This window comes from Pongo pygmaeus, chromosome 5 (genome assembly GCF_028885625.2).
Source record: "Pongo pygmaeus isolate AG05252 chromosome 5, NHGRI_mPonPyg2-v2.0_pri, whole genome shotgun sequence".
NCBI classification, from domain to species: Eukaryota; Metazoa; Chordata; class Mammalia; order Primates; family Hominidae; genus Pongo; species Pongo pygmaeus.
In genome coordinates this window covers 34,829,791-34,851,858 of record NC_072378.2, presented here as the reverse complement: position 1 = coordinate 34,851,858, position 22,068 = coordinate 34,829,791, and the positions used below count along the sequence as shown (strand labels likewise).

At 50.7% G+C, this 22,068-nt stretch overlaps 1 protein-coding gene across 1 annotated transcript in view; it reads right to left on the bottom strand.

The window, feature by feature from the left end:
- Nucleotides 1-20,551, bottom strand: part of PACSIN1 (protein kinase C and casein kinase substrate in neurons 1) — a 69,764-nt gene extending 49,213 nt beyond the window's left edge. The window contains exon 1 of the mRNA XM_054492773.2: nucleotides 20,339-20,551. The gene's annotated coding sequence lies outside the window, so the exon portion shown is untranslated. The remainder of the gene's footprint in view (nucleotides 1-20,338) is intronic.
- Between the last annotated feature and the right edge of the window lie 1,517 nt (nucleotides 20,552-22,068).

Sequence of the window (22,068 nt, the reverse complement as noted above, 5' to 3'; positions counted from 1 at the left end):
AACCTCAGTCCTGCCCTAGCTGGCAACTTACCTGGCCCCCTTCCTGTTTTGTCACCTGCAAAGAGGGGGTGATGGCACCTACTTCACCCGTAGCTGTGAGAACCACATTGGAGACAAATATTTTACAACACCTCCTCCTCCCTCCCTCTCAGCTGACAGCTGGGCTCTGAGAAAAAGGGAGGCACCTAGAGACACTGTGGCCCCAAACCCACCTCACCCCACCCCTAGGCCCTGCCTCCCTCCTCCTGGGTTCCCAAGCCCCCTGTCCCTCCATCCCTCACCCCCTAGTCTGGGCACTCCTGCTGCAGGGCTGGGATGTGCTCTCCCCTCTCCCGAATGATGGGTTTTCCCTCACATGGGAATCTTTCCCATCCAGAGAGAATCATGCTGTTGTTTCTCTCATTTAAGAGAAAGTCAAAAGGGCCCTGTAGACCATCCAGTGCCCGCCACGTTGCAGGCCCATGTGTCTCCTCCCTCTGGTGGCAGAGGACACTCCTGGAAAGGCCTGTCCATCCTCTCCATCTCCACTCCCTCCGAAGCCTTTCCAGTCGGCCTCTGGCCCTCACCAGCCACCACTGACCTCCATGGCCAGTCTCCAGTCCTCCTCCTTGGCAGCATGCTGTCCGCCTCTAGGCTCCTCAGACACCACACTCCCACTCTGTGTCACACCTCCGTCTCCCTGGGTGGGCCCTCACATGGCCAGGGCTCAGGTCTGGGGCCTCTTCTCCACTCACGTCTACTCCCTCTGGGATCTCATCGGGGCAGTGGCCTTAGATCCCCCTGAACTCCAGCCTCACAAATCCACCCACCTCCTCAACGGCCCCACTTGGATGTGGGACAGGCCAACTTAACATGTCTCCAGATGACTGCCCCCTAGCCTGCTCCAACGCTGGCCTTCGCCATCTCAGGACACAACACCACTGTTCACCCAAGAACTCAGGAATCTCCCACACCCCACACCCTGCTGACTCTCCCTTCAAAATATACCCAGAATCCAGCCACCTCTCACCTGTCGGCCACAGATGCCAGGGTCTGCCCCAGCCCCTCTCCCACCCAGAAGGCTACGTGGCCTCCTAATGAGCCCCCTGCTTCCACCCTCGCCCCCTACTGTCTATCTGCCAGACGGCAGCTGCAGTCATCTTTTTAAAACATAAATAATGTCACTAAAGTTGATACACAACCCCCCACTGCTAAATTTGACTGGCTTTTTTTAAAATTGAAAAATAAAAACATAAATATAATTTTGACACATCACACCCCTGCTGAAACCCTCCAGCGAGTGACTCACCAATCTGAGAACAGGATCACCGTGCCTCTGGGCCCCAACCTGTTGACTCATCCTCACCTCCAACCACTCCCCACACCTCACTCCACTCCAGACCCCCTGTGCTTCCTCTTCCCTGAGTCGGGGCTAGCACCTGCAGCTTCCTGTCCCGAGATGCTCCTCCCTTGACATCTGCAGGGTGCATTTCCTTTGCTTTAAGTCTCTGATTCATGATCCTGACCCCCACTTTTGCCCCATCCAGAACAGCCAGCCCATGCCCCTCACCCCTTACTTAAACCCTCACCCCTGCTTTATTTTTCCTTTGTAACACTTATCACTTCCTAATATATATGTGTGTGTAGGATATATATATATTTTTTTAATTAATAGATTTTATTTTTTAGAGCAGTTTTAGGCTCCTAGAAAAATTGACCAGAAAGTACAGAGAGTTCCCATACACCCCCTCCCACCCACACAGTAGCCACCCTTACTGTCCATACCGTGCATCTGTGTGGTACATTTGTTAGCACCGATGAACCTACATTGATACGTCATTATCACCCAGAGTCCATAGTTTACATTAGGGTTCACTCTCGGTGGTGTATATTCTATAGGTTTTGACTCATGTTGATGACATGTATCTACCATTGTAGTATCATACAGAAAAGTTGCCCTGCCCTAAAAATCCTCTGTGCTTTCTACCTATTTACCTCTCCCTGCCCACCCCAATCTCTGATAACTACTGATCTTTTCACTATCTCCATAGTTTTTCCTTTTCCAGAATGTTATCTAGTTGGAATCATACAGTGTGAGGCCTTTTCATATTGGCTTCTTTCACTTAGTAAAATGCATTTAAGGTTCCTCCTTGCCTTTTCATGGCTTGATAGCTCATTTATTTTGAACACTGAATAATATTCCATTGCCAGGATGTGCCACAGTTTATATAACCATTTGCCTATTGAAGGACATCTTGATTGCTTCTAAATGTTGGCAATGAAATGTCTTGACGTTCACAGGACACAGCAGCATGTTAAAGGCCCTGATGAGGCCTACCCTAAAGAGCACCCTTTACCTGAGTTGAACTCAAAAGCAAATTTCCCAAATTTGACCATAGACAATCTGTCCAGGTGCCACCTCCCACCTCCTGAGTGCCACAGGAGCTCATACTAGGAGGACAAGTCCCCTCTCTCAGCTGGGGCAGCCCATAAAGTCCTTGAAGGGGCTGAGTGCGGTGGCTAACACCTGTAATCCCAACACTTTGGGAGGCTGAGGCAGGTGGATCACCTGAGGTTGGGAGTTTGAGACCAGCCTGACCAACATGCAGAAACCCCGTCTCTACTAAAAATACAAAATTAGCCGGGCATGGTGGCACATGCCTGTAATCCCAGCTACTCGGGAGGTTGAGGCAGGAGAATCACTTGAACCCAGGAGGCGGAGGTTGTAGTGAGCCAAGATTGCACCATTGCACTCCAGCCTGGGCAACAAGAGTGAAGCTCTGTCTCAAAAAAAAAAAAGTCCTTGAAGGAGAGAGACTGTGGCTAAGAGCCACAGATCCGGGCGCCAGAAACCACGTAAAGGGAGCGGTGGAGTTTGGAGGTTGGAGCACATGCGACCAGCTGGGGTGAGGACCCCTAGAGGAGCAGTAGGAACTGAACTGGGACCCAACTCTGGTGCCCACCGGCTACGTGGCCCTGCACAAGCCACTCCCCTCCTCTGTCCCGCAGCATTACTGTAAGATGAAGGGATTGGGCAAGGTTGGTCCTACATCCCAAGGTCCTTTGTCCAGAGCTTCAGAGGCTATTGGATGGGACCTTAGGCTGACTTCTAGAATTCAAAAAGTCTGGGCCGGGCGTGGTGGCTCACGCCTGTAATCCCAGCACTTTGGGAGGCCAAAGTGGGCAGATTACTTGAGCCCAGGAGTTCGAGATCAGCCTGGATAACATGGCAAAACTCCGTATCTACTAAAAATACGTGGTTGCTCACGCCTGTAGTCCCAGCTACTTGGGAGGCTGAGGTGGGAGAATCACTTGAGCCCAGGAAGTCGAGGCTGCAGTGAGCCATGATCGTGCCACTGCACTCCAGCCTGGGCACCAAGTGAGACTTTGTTTCAAAAAAAAAAAAGGTTAAACGTGGAGTTGGCTGGGCGCAGTGGCTCACATCTGTAATCCCAGCACTTTGGAAAGCCAAACTGGGCAGACCACCTGAGGTCAGGAGTTCAAGACCAGCCTGGCCACCAAGTGAGACTTTGTTTCAAAAAAAAAAAAAAAAAAAAAAGGTTAAACGTGGAGTTGGCTGGGCGCGGTGGCTCACATCTGTAATCCCAGCACTTTGGAAAGCCAAACTGGGCAGACCACCTGAGGTCAGGAGTTCAAGACCAGCCTGGCCAACATGGTGAAACCCCGTCTCTACTAAAAAATACAAAAATTAGCTGGGCGTGGTGGCAGGTGCCTGTAATCCCAGCTACTCGGGAGGCTGAGGTAGGGAGAACTGACTGAATCCGGGAGGTGGGGAATGTTGCAGTGAGCCGATATCATGTCATTGCATTCCAGACTGGGCAACAACTCTGTCTCAAAAAAACAAACAAACAAACAAACAAAAAAACATAGAGTTACCATATGACCCAGCAATTCTACTCCTAGGTATATATCCAAGAGAAATGAAAACATATGTTCACACAAAAACTTACATAGAAATGTTCTTAGAAGCATTATTCATAAAAACCCAAAAAAGTGGAAACAACTCAAATGTCCATCAATGGATGAGTGGATAAACAAAATGTAGTATATTCATACAATGGAATATGATTCAGCCATAAAAAGGAATGCAGTAGTTACATGCTACAAAGGGGGATGAACCTTAAAAACATTATACTAAGTGAAAGAAGCCAAGGCTGGGTGCGGTGGCTCACACCTGTAATCCCAGCACTTTGGGAGGCCGAGGCAGGCAGATCAGCTGAGGTCAGGGGTTCAAGACTAGCCTGCCCAACGTGGTGAAACCCCATCTCTACCAAAAATACAAAAATTAGCCAGGCAGGGTGGTGCGTGCCTGTAATCCCAGCTACTTGGGAGGCTGAGGCAGGAGAATCTCTTGAACCCAGGAGGTGGAGATGGCAGTGAGCTGAGATCACACCACTGCACTCCAGCCTGGGCAACAGAGCAAGACTCCTTCTCAAAAACGCAAAAACACAGGCCAGGCGCAATGGCTCATGCCTATAATCCCAGCACTTTGGGAGGCCGAGGTGGGCAGATCACCTGAGGTCGGGAGTTCGAGACCAGCCTGACTAACATGGAGAAACCCCGTCTCTACTAAAAACACAAAATTAGCCGGGCATGGTGGCTGGCGCCTGTAATCTCAGCTACTCAGGAGGCTGAGGTAGGAGAATCGCTTGAATCCAAGAGGCAGAGGTTGTGGTGAGCCGAGGTCATGCCATTGCACTCCAGCCTGGGCAAGAAGAGTGAAACTCCATCTCAAAACAAAAAACAAACAAAAAAAAAAAACAAAAAAAACAAAAAAACAAGCCAGTCACAAAAGGCTTATATGATTCAATTTATATGAATCTTCCAGAATAAGCAAATTTATAGAGACAGAAGGTTGTTTGGTGGTTTCCAGAGCTGAGGGAGGGGGAATTGGGAAGTAGCTGTTAATGGATATGGAGTTTCTTTTTGGAGTTATGGAATATTCTGGAATTAGATAGTGGTTACCCAACTGTGTAAATATACTAAAAGCCACTGACGTGTACATTTGAAAAGAGTAAATATTATGGTATATGAATCGTATTTCAATAAAAAAATGTGTTTATATAAAAGATCCACAGTTCCTTGGAGAGCTGGCTGAGTCCAGCTCTCTGAGGAACGTGGAACATCTTCACACCAGAAAGCAAGGGTATTTTCTTTTTTCTTTTTTTTCTTTTTTTTTTTTTTTAGATGGAGTCTCGCTCTGTCGCCCAGGCTGGAGTGCAGTGGCGCGATCTCGGCTTACTGCAAGCTCCGCCTCCCGGGTTCACGCCATTCTCCTGCCTCAGCCTCCCTAGTAGCTGGGACTACAGGCGCTCGCCAACATGCCTGGCAAATTTTTTGTATTTTTAGTAGAGACGGGGTTTCGTCGTGGTCTCAATCTCCTGACCTCGTGATCCGCCCTCCTCGGCCTCCCAAAGTGCTGGGATTACAGGCGTGAGCCACCGCGCCCGGCCAAGCAAGGGCATTTTCAAAGACCCGTGTGAACATATGAAAAAGATGTCAGAGGCCGGGCGAGGTGGCTTGCGCATGTAATCGCAGCACTTTGGGAAGCCAAGGAGGCTGGATCCCTTGAGATCAGGAGTTTGAGACCAACCTGGCCAACATAGTGAAATCCCATCTAAAGATACTAAAGACACAAAAATTAGCCAGGCATGGTGATGCACGCCTATAGTCCCAGCTAATCGGGGGGCTGAGGCAGAAGAATCACTTGAACCCGAGGAGGTGGAGGTTGCAGTGAGCTGAGATCAGGCCACTGCACTCCAGCCTGGGCAACAGAGTGAGACCTTGTCTAAAAAAAAAAGAGTCCACTTGAAGAAGTTCCCACTGGCCAAAGATGAGACAATTTGAGCATTACTGAGAATAATGACTGCAAGTGCTAAAACACATCAAATTTATAATAATCCATAATGATAATGAAAACTAAATTCTAAAAAAAAAAAAGAAAAGAAAAAAAGTCTGCTAGTAACCACATACCTGCAAGAATGTGGACCATTGGGATTCTGCACACACTGCTTTGTGTAGGTGTGATTTGGTACAAGCACTCTGGAAAACAGTTTCACATTATCTATAAGGTTGAAGATCACATACCCTCTGACCTAGTGATTCCATTCCTTTGCATAAACCCTGGAGAACTGCATGCATATGTTTACCTGGGGATATGTATAGAGCAGAAACTTTTTTTTTTAAGTACTTCTTATCTTATCCCTTCATGGAAGCCAGCAGAACTTTTCATAGTAGACACAAATCAGAAAAAAACCCTGATGTCTGTAAACAGACTGGACAAGTATAACATGGTTTATTCACATATTAGAAACTATTCTATATAATGAAAAATGAGCCAGGTACAGTGGCTCATGCCTGTAATCCCGGCACTTTGGGAGGCCGAGGTGGGCAGATTGCTTGAGCCCGGGAGTTCAAGACCAGCCTGGGCAAAATAGGGAGCGCCCCATCTCTACAAAAAGTTTAAAAATTAGCTGGGTGTGGTGGTGTACACCTGTGGTCCCAGCCACTCGAGAGGCTGAGGTGGGAGGATCATTTGAGCCCGGGAGGCAGAGGTTACACTGAGCTGTGATGGTACTACTGCACCCCAGCCTGGATGACAGAGTGAGATCCTTTCTCAAAAAAAAAAAAAAAAAAAAAAAAACGAAAGAAAAGAAAATGAAAGGACTGATGCTACAAATAACAACCTGGATCCTGGTAAAAAGAAAATGTTAGTTTAAAAAAAGAACAAACTTTAGATGCCAGGAGGGGTGGCTCATGCCTGTAATCCCAGCACTTTGGGAGGCCAAGGTGGGTGGATCACCTGAGGTCAGGAGTTCGAGACCAGCCTGGCCAACATGGTGAAACCCCATCTCCATTAAAAATACAAAAATTTACTGGGTGTGGTGGCGTGCGCCTGTGGTCCCAGCTACTATGGAGGCTGAGGCAGGAAAATCACTTGAGCCCAGGAGGCAGAGGTTGCAGTGAGCTGAGGCTGCACCACTGCACTCCAGCCTGGGCGACAGAGCAAGACTCTGTCTCAAAAAGTAATAATAATAATAAAATTAAAAATAAAATAAAAAAGAACAGACTTTAATGAATACATAATTCATTACTTAAAATTCAAAAAAACCAAGTGTGGTGGCTCCTGCCTGTAATCCCAGCACTTTGAGAGGCTGAAGCAGGAGGATCACTTGAGCCCAGGAGTTCAAGTCCAGCCTGGGCAACAGAGGGAATCCCCATCTCTCTAAAAAATAAAATAAAATAAAAATAAATTTAAAAGATAGCTGGGCATGGTGGTGCACTCCTGTGGTCCCAGCTTCTCAGAAGGCTGAGATGGGAGGATCGCTTGAGCCCAGGAGGTTGAGCCTAAATGGGCCAAGATCGTGCCATTGCACTCCAGCCTGAGCAAGACCCTGTCTCAAAAAAGAAAGAAAGAAAAATCAGAAAATTCAAAAAGAAACAGAACTCTTTGGTTTTGGATGCATACTTACCTGGTTAAAAAAAAAAAAAAAACAGAGCAGTGAATAACCCTAACTATTTAGAATGCTGGGTTCCAGTCGGGGAGGGAGGGGCTTGTGACGGGAAAAGGTCTGAGGGGGTCCTTTGGTGCTGTGGCAATGTTCTGATTTTTTTTACCTACATGATGGAGACATTGGCTTTGTATTAAATTTGTTAAAATGTTGCCATGGTTTGAGTGTGTCCCTCCAAAACACATGTTGAAATCTGATTCCCAATGTGGCTGTGTTGGGAGGTAGGGCCTAGTGAGAGGTGTCTGGATTACGGGGCACTGCCCTCATGACTAGGTTAATGCCACCTTGCTGGAGCGCTGTGGGAACGGATTAGTTCCCATGAGAGCAGGCTATTATAAAGTGAGCCCAGCCTCTCGTCTGTGTCTCTTTTGCACTTGCCCACTTGTCGCTCTGGCACCTGCTCCTGCTGTATTAGAATGTAGCCAGGTGGTCCTCACCAGAAGACGAGCAGACCCAGCCCCATGCTGCTTGGACTTCTCACCCTCCAGAATTGTGAGCCAAATAAGCTCCTTGTCCTTTTAATTTACCTGGGCTCAGGTATTCTGTTATAGCAACATAAAAAAGACTAAGACAAATGTACAACCTATTTTATATATGTTTATATTTTTAAAAAAATATTCACTGGTCACCATTGGAGGTTGCTACAGCACCAACTCATTTCTTTAAAAATGGATAAATAGGCTGAGCGTGGTGGCTCATGCCTGTAATCCCAGCACTTCGGGAGGCCGAGGCAGGAGGATCACAAGGTCAGGAGTTTGAGACCAGCCTGACCAACATAGTGAGACCCCATCTTTATTAAAAATACAAAAATTAGCCAGGTGTGGTGGCGCGTGCCTGCAATCCCAGCTACTCAGGAGCCTGAGGCAGGGGAATCACTTGAACCCAGGAGGCGGAGGTTGAAGTGAGCTGAGATCATGCCACTGCACTCCAGCCTGGGTGACGGAGTGAGACTCCATCTCAGAAAAAAAAAGAAGATATATAGGCTCGGCGTGGTGGCTCGTGCCTGTAATCCCAGCACTTTGGGAGGCCGAGGAGGGTGGATCATGAGGTCAAGAGTTCAAGACCACCCTGGCCAACATACTGAAACTCCATCTCTACTAAAAATACAAAAAATTAGCTGAGCACGGTGGCATGCACCTGTAGTCCCAGCTACTCGGGAGGCTGAGGCAGGAGAATCGCTGGAACCCGGGAGCCGGAGGTTGCAGTGAGCCAAGATCACGCCACTGAGCTCCAGCCTGGGCAACAGAGCGAGACTTTGTCTCAAAAAAAAAAAAAAAAAAAAAAAAAAAAAAGGATAAAGGGGCCAGGCATGGTGGCTCATGCCTGTAATCCCAGGACTTTGGGAGGCTGAGGCGGGAGGATTGCTTGAGCCCAGGAGTTCAAGACCAGCCTGAGCAACATGGGAAGACCCTGTCTCTACAAAAAAAAAAATGGCCAGGCTTGGTGGCACACAGCTGTAGTCCCAGCTACTGGGGAGGCTGAGTTGTGAGGATTGCTCAAACCCAGGAGGTTGAGGCTGCGGTAAGCCAAGATCATGCCACTGCACTCCAGCCTGGGCAACAGAGTGAGACCCTGTCTCAAAAAGCAAACAAAGAAAAAAAGGATAAAGCAAAGGAATGGAGCTTTTATCCTCCAGTATGCACCATGTTTCAGAACAACAAAATAGGTGAAGAGGAATAGTTCTTTGTAGAAGTCTAGCTCATAAATGCAAACAAAATGATCAAATTAGAAAAAAAAAACCATCTAGAGAGGAGAAAATATGATGGAAATCGGATTTGAGCTTGCAGTAAAGATGAGATGGCCAGAGCCCTCAGGGGTCCTCATCTTTCTGTGCCCCTGGTCCCCCAGCTGTTGCAGGGAATGCCTGTTCCCTGCGGACCACAGCACCCCAGCAGGCCACACCCACAGTGAGATGGACATGATTTTCTTTCTTTCTTCTTTCTTTCTTTCTTGATTTCTTTCTTTCTTTCTTTTTCTTTCTTTCTTCTTTTTCTTTTTTTTTTTTTTTAAATAGAGACAGCATCTCCCTATGTTGCCCAGGTTGGTCATGAACTCCTGGACTCAAGCGATCCTCCCGCTTTGGCCTCCCAAAGTGCTGGGATTACAGGCATGAGCCACCATGCCTGGCCTGGACATGCTTATTTGCATATGTTTCGCATACAAAATTCACACAAAGATTCCTGAAGTTCTGCCAAGAGAGGCACAGTCCCTCAGTGCAGCCCCTGGAGGAAGCCCTCAGGGCTGAGGTTTGGAACAGAGTGCTGGCCTCCTCTGCCACAGCCCAAATGAGCAATGGTCAGAGAGGCCTGAGGGCCAGGGAACGAGGGGGTCCTAGGGAGAAGAGGGAAATCCCGAGCTGACACAGGCCTGGAGTGCCCACCCCTGAGCTACTGCCTCATAGATGCCCATTACCAAGGCAGTCCTGGGGGGTGCCCTCTCCACCCTTACATTCCTCAGGTGGCAATTTTGTGATTTGGTTGCTCCCTGTCAGGATTGTCTTGGCCCTGTTTGGCAGGAAAGAAGGAAGTCTGCTGTGATTTGCCACCTGCCCCCGGCCCTGTCCAGGGGCCCCCAAGCCGAGCCAAGCCATCTTTGCAGCTTACCAGGCCAGCTGGTGCAAGGGGGAGGGGCCACCAACACCCAGGCCATGCTGGGGCTGGCAGAAAGGCCCACCCAGCTGTCAGGGCCAATGACAAGGGGCTGGCAAGGGGGCAGAGGCAGGGATCCTGGGCCCTGTAGGGTAGGGGAAGCCTCCTATCAGAGGTGCCCCATCTGGGGCAGGGCCAAGTGGGGCAGGTGAGATGGCGGCCAGTCATCCAACACCCGGGGAGCAGGCAGCAGTGGCAGCCTAGTGTCCGATGGAGCTGATGATAGAGGTGACACCAGATATCCTGCTGGTGGATGGGGGAGGGAGTGTGGGGAAGGCTGGGGAAGGGGCCGCAGGAAGTGGGAGAGCCAAATTCAGCCCCGTGCTTTCGAATCCCAGCTCTATCACATGCTTGCCGAGAGACATCAGCTGCTGGGAGCTGCAAGTCCCTCTGCAGCCTCAGCTTACCCATCTGAAGATGGGGTGCTGTGAAGGTAAAGGGGAGCCTGGCACAGTGCTAGCACATAGTTCATGCTCAACAGACATCGTGTTGTCATTATGGAAGCTGGGACTCCTGAGGGCTCAGTAGGGGTAATCATGGTGGTGGCGGCTAAATACTGGTCAGATACACCGACTGGCAACTCCAGGGACAAGGACAAAGTGTATGTCATTCACTGCTGAATGGCCTGGTGCCTAGTTCAGCACACAGCACACCACATGCAATACATATTCATTTAACATTCAAAAGGATAAATGCGTGAGAGTAAAACTACAAACCGGCAGCCACTAAGACGATTTGTCAGCTAATCAGAGGATCCCGAGTAAGAATTTGATCTTAAATCTAACCCTTTCCTGGCTGTGCAACCTCAAGCAAGTCATTTCAGCCCTAAGAACCTCAGCTTCCTCCTCTAGGAAATGGGAATAATGATCATTAATTAATACCATCCCCACAGGCTTGTGGCAAGGCTCAAAGCAGAAATGGATATGGAAGTAGAGGGGGTACTGCCAGTGTCGTTCTATCAGGTGGGGTACCCATCTCTCAGCAGCTGTGGGTGCTGGCTGATAACAGCTCACAGCTGCCCTCTTCCCCTGAGAGCTGCCCTCGGCTTATAGGAGCTGCCTCATCTGGAGATGCAGGGGGAGGCTAGGCCCTTCCCGGGGAGCAGCTTGCAGACAATGACCACCCGCTAAGGGGCTACAAAGGCCTGACCCCTTGTCTGGAGGAAGGTAACCCTGTGAGACTGGCTGTTCATAATCTAGAACTCTCCGTGGGATCCTAGCTGTAAGCAAACTTTTCCTGCTCTAATATGAGCATGCCTGCAATAAATCATTTGCCTGGGAATCCTTGTTTCAGCTCTGCTTCTAGAAGACCAGACCTGAGACAGGAAGTATTTTGTAAACAATGACACACTAGGCACAAATACGTGTTTTTTAAAATTTTTTTTTTTTAATTTTAGGAAACATTGAAAGTAGAGGAGCTAGCAATGTGAGAGGAGGAGGCGGTCAGCTCTGTGGGCGGGGGTGAGGGGGAGGGGAAGGCCAGTCATGCTGCTTTGCCCCCACCCAAACTCTGCCTTCCTGGAATGCTTGGGCAGGTAAGGGAGACAGACAAGAAACCAACAAGAACATAATGTCAGGGATAAGTGCTATGAAGATGATAAAGTAGAATCAGGGGATGGGGGACAACGAGGGCTGTTTTTGATGAGGTGGTCTGGGAGGCCTCTCTGAGGGGGTGATGTGGGTGGAGATGTGAACATCATGAGCCATGCAGGCCTTTGGGGAAGAGAATTCCAGGCATAGGGAATAGGAGTGCAAAGGCCCTGGGGCAGGGTGTTTGATGGGTCCAAGAAATGACCTGGGGATCAGTGAGGCTGGGATGTATGAGAGCAGGTCTGAGGTATTGGGCAGCCAGATCACATAGGGCCTTGTAGGCAATTATAGGGCTTTTTTTTTTTTTTCTGAGACAGAGTCTTGCTCTGTTGCCCAGGCCAGAGTGCAGTGGTATGATCTCAGCTCACCGCAACCGCCACCTCCCAGGTTTGAGGGATTCTCCTGCCTCAGGCTCACGAGTAGCTGGGACTACAGGTGTGTGCCATCACACCTGGCTAATTTTTGTAATTTTAGTACAGATGGGGTTTCACCATGTTGGCCAGGCTGGTCTCAAACCCCTGACCTCAGGTGATCCGCCCGCCTCGGCCTCCCAAAGTGCTGGGATTACAGGTGTGAGCCACCACATCTAGCCTGTTATAGGATTCTGGGCTTTATTCTGAATGGGAGGGGAGTCGTTGAAGAGCTTTAGCAGAGGAAAGATGTGATCTGATTAAAGTTTTAAAGGACCTTTGGCTGGTGAGGCAAGGACGGGGCAGAAAGACCAGGTAGAGGCTGCTGCAAACATCTAGGAGAGGATAGTAGAGGCTGAGAAGGGAAGGCAGCAATGGAGGTGACAAGAAGTGGGTGGATTCTGGGTGTTTTGAATGTAGAATTGAAGGACTTGTTGATGACTAGATGAGGTGTCAGAGACAGACAAATGCAACTCCCAATTTACAGAGAGGACAGAAGAACATACTAAATAACACCACAGAGATGCAATCAACAAAATCCAGTCTGCAGGAAACACAGCAGGACAAACCACCTGCTTTCTCCCATAGATAAACTGCAAAAGAATAAGAAAAGATGGAGAGGAGAACTGTGGATTGAAAGAGACTAAGACATATCAACCAATCACAACGTGTGAACCTTACCTGGAACTTGATTTAAACAAACTATTTAAAAAACAAAAAGACATGTCTGAGACAACAGGGAATGTGAATACTAAGTGAATATTTGACTATATAAAGGAATTAATACTTCTTAGGTATAATAATGGTATTGTGATTACGTTAGAAAAAGTCCTTATCTTTTAGAGAAATATCTTGATTGAGATGAGATTGGACATATGTTGGTATCTGTTGATGCTAAGCCATGAGTATATGACTGTTATATAACATTTTCTGTACTTCTGTAAATGCTTATAATGTTTCACAATAAAAAGTTTGCAAATAAAAGACAGAAGAGGAAACAGAATCCAAGGGAGGGGGTTGAGTGGCCCTAGGCCCCTCAGTGAGTCAGTGTCAGGGCCAGGACCTCAGCCTGGACCCCCAACCCCCAGCCCTCCAGCCCCTCTTGTCCTCAGTGGCTGGTCAAGGCTAGACCCCGGGAACTCAGTGATGAAATGTGTGACCTCAGGGAATGCCCAGATTGGGCAGAGTGGGGCTGAGGGATGCAGGGTCTTTGCCAGGCTCTGCAAGGAGAAGCAGCCCTGGGCCACCTGTCCCACAAGGTCCAATGAGGCTAATCATTTAAAATGCCCTGCAGCAGCAATCCAAGCTGGCTGCCCCACCAGCCTCATGGTCCATGTCCTCCCTCGTGTTCCTGTGCTGATTTCCTCCCCAGCCCCTGAGCCCACCACTCACATTCTAGCCTTTGCATCTTTGTCACTGCTGTCACTCTGCCTGGAATGTACCCCCCCTCCCCATCTCTGGATCTGACCAGCCTTTCCTTCCAGGTCTGCCTTCTGCAGAAGACAACCCTCCTTCAGTCTTCCAGAACACACCTGCCTCCAGTCTCTGAGACAAGAGATTATCCCCATTCCTCGACGACAGGTGCTGAGGCACAGAGGCTCACAAGCACAGCTTCTGGAGCCAGACTGCATGGCTGTGAATCTGGCTTAGCCACTTACTCACTGTGTGACCTCAGGCAAGTCACTTAACCTCAGTTGCCCCATCTGTAAAATGGGGATAACCCCATGAGGTTACTAAGAGGACTAAATGAGTTAATAAATATGGATAAACAAAAGAGTGCCTGGCACATGTCAGGGATCCCTGGCCCCTGCTTTGTGCCCCTACAAGACTCCCCAGTGCTATGCAACCACCACTTTGCCAGATACCCCACTTCTGCCATACTCCTTCTGCAGCCCTTCTGATACCCAGATGTTACCTTACCTTACCCCCTTTCCCATCCCGCCAGGTTTCAGGCACCACAGGTCTGGGAGGAGGGAGAGGGGAAATAAGCCCATGAGGGGGACCAGTTAGGAACCAGCCACAAATAAAAACTCTCCAAACACACGTGGCAGCATGTGACTCAAATGCCATCAGATTAAGGGGAATGGAGTTTACGTACTCATTTTTTTAGCTTTCTAAGAAAAAGATTCCCAGTATCATCAAGTGCAGTTTTAATTTTTTTCTTCATGAGTAATGATATTTGTTTATAAAATGCAAACAGCACAGAATGGCTGAAATAAAGAGGACGCATTCTCCCTCCATCCCGGCTATAGGCCTCCCCCCAGAGGTAAGATCTAATCACAATCAGGTATGCAGCCTTCTACACATTGTTATGTAAATATGAACAGAGAGGAACATATGTACATGTACTTTAAAAATTGTATCATACTACACACATTGTTCTACAAAGCCACTTGCTTTAACTTATCAGTACATGGTGACTATCTTTCCACACTGGTAATAAGCTCTGCCCCATCTTGTCTCAGTGTCCCCAAGCACCTAAAGTGGTGCCTGGCAGGCAGCGACATTCAGAGATCCGTTGATTAAATCCCAGAACGAACAACTGCCTGAAATCACAGCGTACAAAGAGGTCTTGACTTTGTCACTGGTCCTCCTGACAGACATCTAGCTTCGCTGCACTGACTGTCTCTGCCCAGCTAATCTTTGCACCCTGCTCAGAATGTACCTGTGGGATAAAGTCCCAAAAAGTGGAATTGCCAAGTCAAAACTGTGACCGCTGTTGCCAAAAACACAGTGCTAACGTATGCTCCCCGACTGATGTGAGAGTTCTAGTTTCCCACGCCCTCTGCCAAATGAGAGCTTTCTTAGGAGGAGGACTTTTATTTCTTAAATGGATTAACCCTATTTAGTGATTCCACCCTTGATCACCACATCTTCCTTTGTCCCACCTGTATAAATGAGAAAACTATTGTTTTATTATTTCTCAGCAGCACTAAGGAGCCAAAATCCACAAATAAGGGGCTACTCTCTAGCCAGTATAGAAAGTTAACAGATGGGAAATTTGGAACATCTCACCTGTTTCTAAAAATGGATGTGTTAATGTTTTAAAACTGTCGACTTCAAACAAGTATCTATTGATTCTTCCCCCACACTCAAGAAGAGAAAATTCTCACCCTCTCTTTTCACTCCTCCCTATCCCAGCCTACAGTGGCCACATTTAGTCAATAAAAATTCAGGGCCAGGCGCGGTGGCTCATGCCTGTAACCCCAGCACTTTGCAAGGCTGAGGCAGGCAGATCACTTGAGGTCAGGAGTTTGAGACCATCCTGGCCAACATGGCGAAACTCCATCTCTACTAAAAATACAAAAAAAGTAGCTGAGTGTGGTGGTGGGCACCTGTAATCTCAGATATTCAGGAGGCTGAGGCAGGAGAATCGCTTGAACCTGGGAGGCGGAGGTTGCAGTGAGCCTAGATTGCAGCCTTGCACTCAAGCCTGGGAGACAAGAGCAAAACTTCATCTCAAAAATAAATAAATAAAAATAAAATAAAATAAAAATTCAGGACACCTAGTTAAATCTGAATTTCAGATAAATGACAAATACAGTTTTTTATTAAAAATATGTCCTATGCAATGTTTGGGACATACTTAGACTAAAAAACAACAAAAACACATTTGTTGTTTTTCTGAAATTTAAAATTACCTGAGTATCCTGCATTTTATATAGAAAGACTACCCTAGCCCCTACCCAGCATTTTAATATCAAGTTATTTTTAGCCTGGGCAACATAGTAAGACCCCATCTCTACAATAAAATTGAAAAATTAGCCGGGCATGGTAGCACTCAGCTACTCAGGAGGCTGAGGTGGGAGGATCCCTTGGGCCCGGGAGGTCAAGGCTGCAGCAAGCTATGATGGTGTCACTCACTCCAGCCTGGGTGAGAGAGCAAGACCCTGCCTCTAAAAAGAAAATAATAATAACAATATCAAGTGATTTTAAAACAATAGCCAAGATAGGCTGGGCGCGGTGGCTCACGCCTGTAATCCCAGCACTTTGGGAGGCCGAGGCAGGTGGATCACGAGGACAGGAGTTCAAGACCAGCCTGGCCAAGATGGTGGAACCCCGTCTTTACTAAAAATACAAAAATTAGCCGGGCGTGGTGGTGGGCGCCTGTAATCCCACCTACCCAGGAGGCTGAGGCAGGGAATTGCTTGAACCCGGGAGGTGGGGGTTGCAATGAGCCGAGATCGCGCCACTGCACTCCAGCCTGGGCAACAGAGTGAGACTCCGTCTCAAAATAATAATAATAATAATAATAATAATAATAGCCAAGGCCTCCCCTGCCCTCCCAGTTTTCAGGTATCCTGCAGCCCCTCACACCCAAGGTTGAAGTCTTCAGAGTAAGCACCCAGGGGAGGGTGGAGGGGAGCCCCCGACCCCAGCCTCCAGCCCAGCCCTCCCCTCCAGGCCACCCTGCCCCTGGCTGGAAACCAGCCACAAAGTGTCCACAGCAGGTGGGTCTGAAGCAGCTAATAGGTTTTCTTCATTTGGCTTTCCAGTACATTCTAAATTGCTCCCCACAGACACGCTCCCTTTTGGGAAACGGCACCAGCAACTTCCCTGGCATTAGAGGTCATGTCTCCCCAGAGCCAGCTGAGGCCAGGCTCCAGATGATCTTGTCCCTTCAGCCCACCTCTGGGTTCCTCCCAACCCATCTTTCCTGGTGGTGAACACTATCTGTTGCCCCAGGGGGTGGGTGCTGTCAGCAGGCGACCTCAGTGGGCAGATGCTTCAGGGACTGCTGCTACTACAGAGCCACCTGCAGGAAGGCACGCCCAAACCCAGTGCCTGATGGGCACAGGATGCTGGGGTCTAGGGCCTGACTCTCACAGGCAAATGGGCATGACCTGAAAGGCCACTGTAGCCCCAGGGCACCCTGTTGCCTGTTGGGACTGCATCAGAGTCCACTTCCCCTTCATCCAATCCCACTTCCTTCCCTGCTTTCCACAGTGAAGCTCCGGGACCCCTCCTCTGCCTGCCTGCCAATCCTCACGGCTACTTCCTGGGACTCTGACCTGCCTCCCAAGTCCCCAGCCCAGCCCTGCCCTCTGGTCCATCCTGCCCCTGGCTGGAAACCAGCTACGAAGTGCCCATGGTAGGTGGGTCTGATGTGGCTAATGGACTTCCTTCATTCGGCTTTCCAGTATATTCTAAATTGCCCACAGCAAACCTATATTACTTTGGTAATAAGAAAAATAATAAAAGCTATTTTTCTTTAAGAAAAATGTAAAACCAAACCAAGCAGCATCCTTCTTATCTGGTATACCCACTCCTCCCCCAACCCCTCCACCTGGTTCCCTAGGGAGGGCCCCCCAAATCAGTGAATGCCCCCTCCCCTAATGTCCTCTCCTGTCCCTTCTGTCCTTCCAGACCTGTAGCCAGTTTCACTTCTCCAGGGAAGGCTTTCTACCACCAACTCATTCTTGCTGTGGGGATACCTGCAAACTTCTGAATGGGTCCCTCATCTCCTAATGGGAGAAGAATGCAAAATATGTCCTGATATTGGTGAGGAGAGAAAGGAGATGATGGGACCAAGAGTCACTCACTCACTCCACAAGCCAGAGCTGGGTCTACTCTGTGCCAGGCCATGGGGCCACCGGAAACAGCACACAGACTCTGCCCCCACAGATCCCACAGCCCAGCAGGGAGAGGACACTGCATGATAGGAGGGTTCCCAGGGGAGGCAGCCAGGCTGTGGGGAGGGGATCATGGGTGGGGCTCCCAGCCCAAGCTGGGGAAGCTTCTGGGGGGAAAAGGAGTCTCAATGGACTCCCGAGGGTGAGAGATTCGGGTGGGAAGGAAGAGGGAGAGGAGGAGACAGGAACAGCCTGTGCAAAGGCCTGCAGGTGACAGAAGCCCCACTTGCTTGAGGAACTGAAAGCAGCTCAGGGCAGCCAGGGGGCAGAGGGAGAGCAAGAAGGGAGAGTCAGCCTGGGTGTGGGAATGGTGGCAGAGCCACGTTACGGAGACTGCATGGCTGTCAAATAGCAACGCGGGCCATTGTGGAATGAATGAACGATTGAATGACTGAATGTGAATTCTGGGAAATAGCTGGCAACCTGACAGAAGGGGTTGAGTCCCCTCTTGGGCTTTCCCTCTATTCCCCAGGACCAAAGAGCCACCCAAACCAGACAGTTCTCTTTAAGCCCCTCCTAAGCCTGGAAATCTTTATGTCCTTCATAGACACAGGCCTGTGGCTAGGCCAGAACCCTTGTTGGCAGCCTCTTCCTCTGAAGTGGGTTTGCTCCTCCACACACTAGGGTCATGAGACCCCTGAGAGCTTGCTATGAAGACCCTAGAGGCTGAGGAAGGCCTGGCTTGGGCCTTCCCAGCTTCCCTGACGTTGACCTGGATTTTCCTAAGGGCTGGGACAGAGGCAGAGACTCTGGTCTAAAGTTGGCACCCCGGGAAGAAAGTGCCAACCCAGCGGCCTGAGGAGAGCCAGACCTTCACATCAGGCTTTCCCCCAAGCCAGGACCAGGCCTGGACACTCAAACCAGGGGCCCATAAGACCCTCTGGAGCCAGCAGGTTGCAACACTACCTCCAAAAGGCATAGCTGCCCATCAACTCCAGGCTTAGGAAGGGCCTAGCCGGGCGTGGTGGCTCAGGCCTGTAATCCTAGCACTTTGGGAGGCCACGGTGGGCAGATCACCTGAGGTCGGGAGTTCGAGACCAGCCTGACCAACATGGAGAAACCCCCTCTCTACTAAAAATATAAAATTAGCTGGGTGTGGTGGTGCATGCCTGTAATTTCAGCTACTCGGGAGGCTGAGGCAGGAGAGTCGCTTGAACCCGGGAGGCAGAGGTTGTGGTGAGCTGAGATCGTGCCATTGCACTCCAGCCTGGGCAACAAGAGTGAAACTCTCTCTCAAAAAAAAAAAAAAAAAAAAAAAGGAAGGGCCTACTAAAGAGAACCACCTGGTTTGAGTGGCTCTTTGGTCCTGGGGAATAGAGAGAAAGCCCAAAAGGGGGCTCAACCCCCTCCCTCAGGTTGCCAGCTATTTCCCAGAGTTCACCTTCACTCATTCACTAAGTCATTCATTCCACAAATTATTTTCTTGGTGCCAAACCCTGCTTTGGTGCAGGGGCAGTGACAGAGATGAATCACATTCCCAGCCTGAAGGTACTTCTGGTCTAGAAGGAGATGAACAAGACAAATAACCCAGCCACAAGGCAGTCCAAGAACATAGGGCAGGGGGCAAGGATCTCACCTGGGGTATCAGGGAAGCTGCTGGAGGGGGTGGCTTGAGAGTGATGATTTGGACTTGTGATGAAAGGCCAGGATGGAGGATGGAAGCAAAATCACTGACAGACAGTCCTGTTTGCACCCCAGCTGTGCCAGGGGCTGGGGCAATGTGGGTTATTTATGGTTGTGCCTAGAAATAAGCGGCCATATGTGTCACTGCCTATGTGGTGCAGAGCTGGGCTGTTGTGGGTAGGGGCAGCTGGGGCTTGAAGCTGGGTCTGGCCAAGCTCCTGGGTTTGCCACCATGTCTCCTACACCCTGATGACCCTTTAACCTTTTCACAGCCTCTTGTAAGGTGAAAATAAGGGGCAGAGACGGCTCCAACAGGCAGCAAGTGGCCTGGGGCTTGCAGGGGAGGGCAGTGCCCAGCAGCCCATGGCTTCTGTATCTGCGGGTCTTTTAGCATCATCGCCTCCTTCTTGCCTCCTCCCCTCTCCCCGCTCCCATCCCAGCTGTGGGGGAAGGGGTAGGGGACAGAAGGAAATACCTTTAATCATAAGCCAGACAGGCATCAGCTGCTGTGTTTCTCCCCAGCCCACTCTGATCCATAAATAGCCTATGCACCAAGCTGGCACCAGCCCACCCACCCCTTCTGGTAGCAGTCCAGAGACCCGGACCGCCCGGGCCCAGGCCCCAGCTTCCCAAGGAACCTATTTCCGGCTCTTTTCCTGGGGTAAGGGCCTCTGTTGCCGGCTCGCTCCCCCAAGGGACCCAGCGCAGGGGCATCCTGGCACTGCCTGGGTGATGCCCGCGAACTCCGTCCCCTGAAGTCATCCCCGGACGCGCACCCGCTTCTCTCCAGGCAACTGCCTAACCCTGGCCGGGCTCTGGCCCAGGGAGATGTCAGTCCCGGCGCCCACTTCCAACACGCACTCCCTAACTGGACACCCGCACACACAACCCCCCCGCCCTCTATTCAAGGGCCAGACCCCCTACCTGGGGGCAGGAGCTCCGGGCACCATCGGCGGCGCCTCGGGGCGAAGCGGGGCGTCTGGGGCCCGGCCTCAAGTCCGGCCGACTTCCCGGGGGAGGAGGGGGCTGGCGCTGCCGCCGCCACCGCGTCGCTCTGGGATCTCGCCGGGGCTGCGGGAAGGAGGAAGGTCAGAGCCGAGGCGGAGAGGGGGAAAGGATGAGGAGGAGGCGTGCACAGAGCAGCGCAGATTAGAGAGGCATTTTTAGCGAGCCAATGGTAGCGCGGGCAGGGCGGCGCGGTGGCTGCGCAGGTGGACGCGCCGCGGCTGCCGGGGAGGCAGCAACCAGTTTGGCAGGCGCCGGGGATGGCGGGTGGCGGGTGGCGGGTGGGGTCCGGCTCCCCGCTGCTTCAGTCGACCCCTGCCCCAGCAGTCTTGCCTGGCTCCCTCTTCTGGGGGCTGCCCGCGGCCCCGCGCGTGCCGGGAGCCCTCCCGTGCGCCCTCCTCCCCAGCCCTCCCAGCTGGTGCGCTCGGAGCCCGGGATATTGGTCCCTGCCTCTCTCCCCATCGCCTTGGCCTTTCCTCCTCTCCCAAGCCTCGGCGTCCCTTGGTGCGTGCGGGTGCCTGTGTGGTGGGTGTGTTGAAGATGTGCGTGTGAGCTGACTTGGGAGGGACACCCCCTGCACCACCGCCCCACTGATGCCCACCCCTGCCCGCAGCTTCTGCCCTGTGACCCCATGGGGCAGGGTCGCCCACTGATGCCCACCCCTGCCCGCAGCTTCTGACCTGTGACCCCATGGGGCAGGGTCGCTAACCCTCATGTCCTAGTTCCAGCAGGACCGGCTGTCGCCAAAGCAAACTGCAGGCCATGTCGTTGGAGCTCTCTAGGGCGCTTGGGGCCTAACGGGACCCTCAACGGCCTTCACTCTTCCGAACTTGAGCCCTGAATGCTGCCTGGAGCCTGGACGCTGCAGGGAGGAGCGGGGCACATACCTATTGAAGGCCTGTTCTGTATCAGGCACTGATGAGGGGCTGCGCTTCAGCAGAGGACAGAACAGACCAAAACTCTGCGGTCTTATAGTTCACATGTGTGAGGGAAGATAGATACTCAATATCAGCAGCTAAGAGTGTTTTGTTTTGTTTTGTTTTTGTTGCTTTGTTGTTTTGTTTTGTTTTGAGACGGAGTTTCGCTCTTGTTGCCCAGGCTGGAGTGCAATGGCACGATCTCGGCTCACCGCAACCTCCGCCTCCCGGGTTCAAGCGATTCTCCTGCCTCAGCCTCCAGAGCAGCTGGGATTACAGGCGCGAGTCACCACACCCAGCTAATTTTGTATTTTTAGTAAAGATGGGGTTTCTCCATGTTGGTCAGACTGGTCTCGAACTCCCGCCCTCAGGTGATCTGCCTGCCTCGGCCTCCCAAAGTGCTGGGATTACGGGCGTGAACCACTGCGCAGGACCAAGAGTGTATTTTAAAGTGGTATGCACACAGTAGAAAAATAAAGCCGGAGCCAAGAGCGGTGGCTCACTCCTGTAATCCCAGCACTTTGGGAGGCCGAGGCGGGCGGATCACCAGGTCAGGAGATCGAGACCATCCTGGCTAACACGGTGGAACCCCGTCTCTACTAAAACAAAAAATTAGCTGGGCGTGGTCGCGGGTCGTGGTCGCGGGCGTGAGCTCCTGCCTCAGCTACTCTGGAGGCTGAGGCAGGAGAATGGCGTGAACCCGGGAGGCGGAGCTTGCAGTGAGCCGAGATC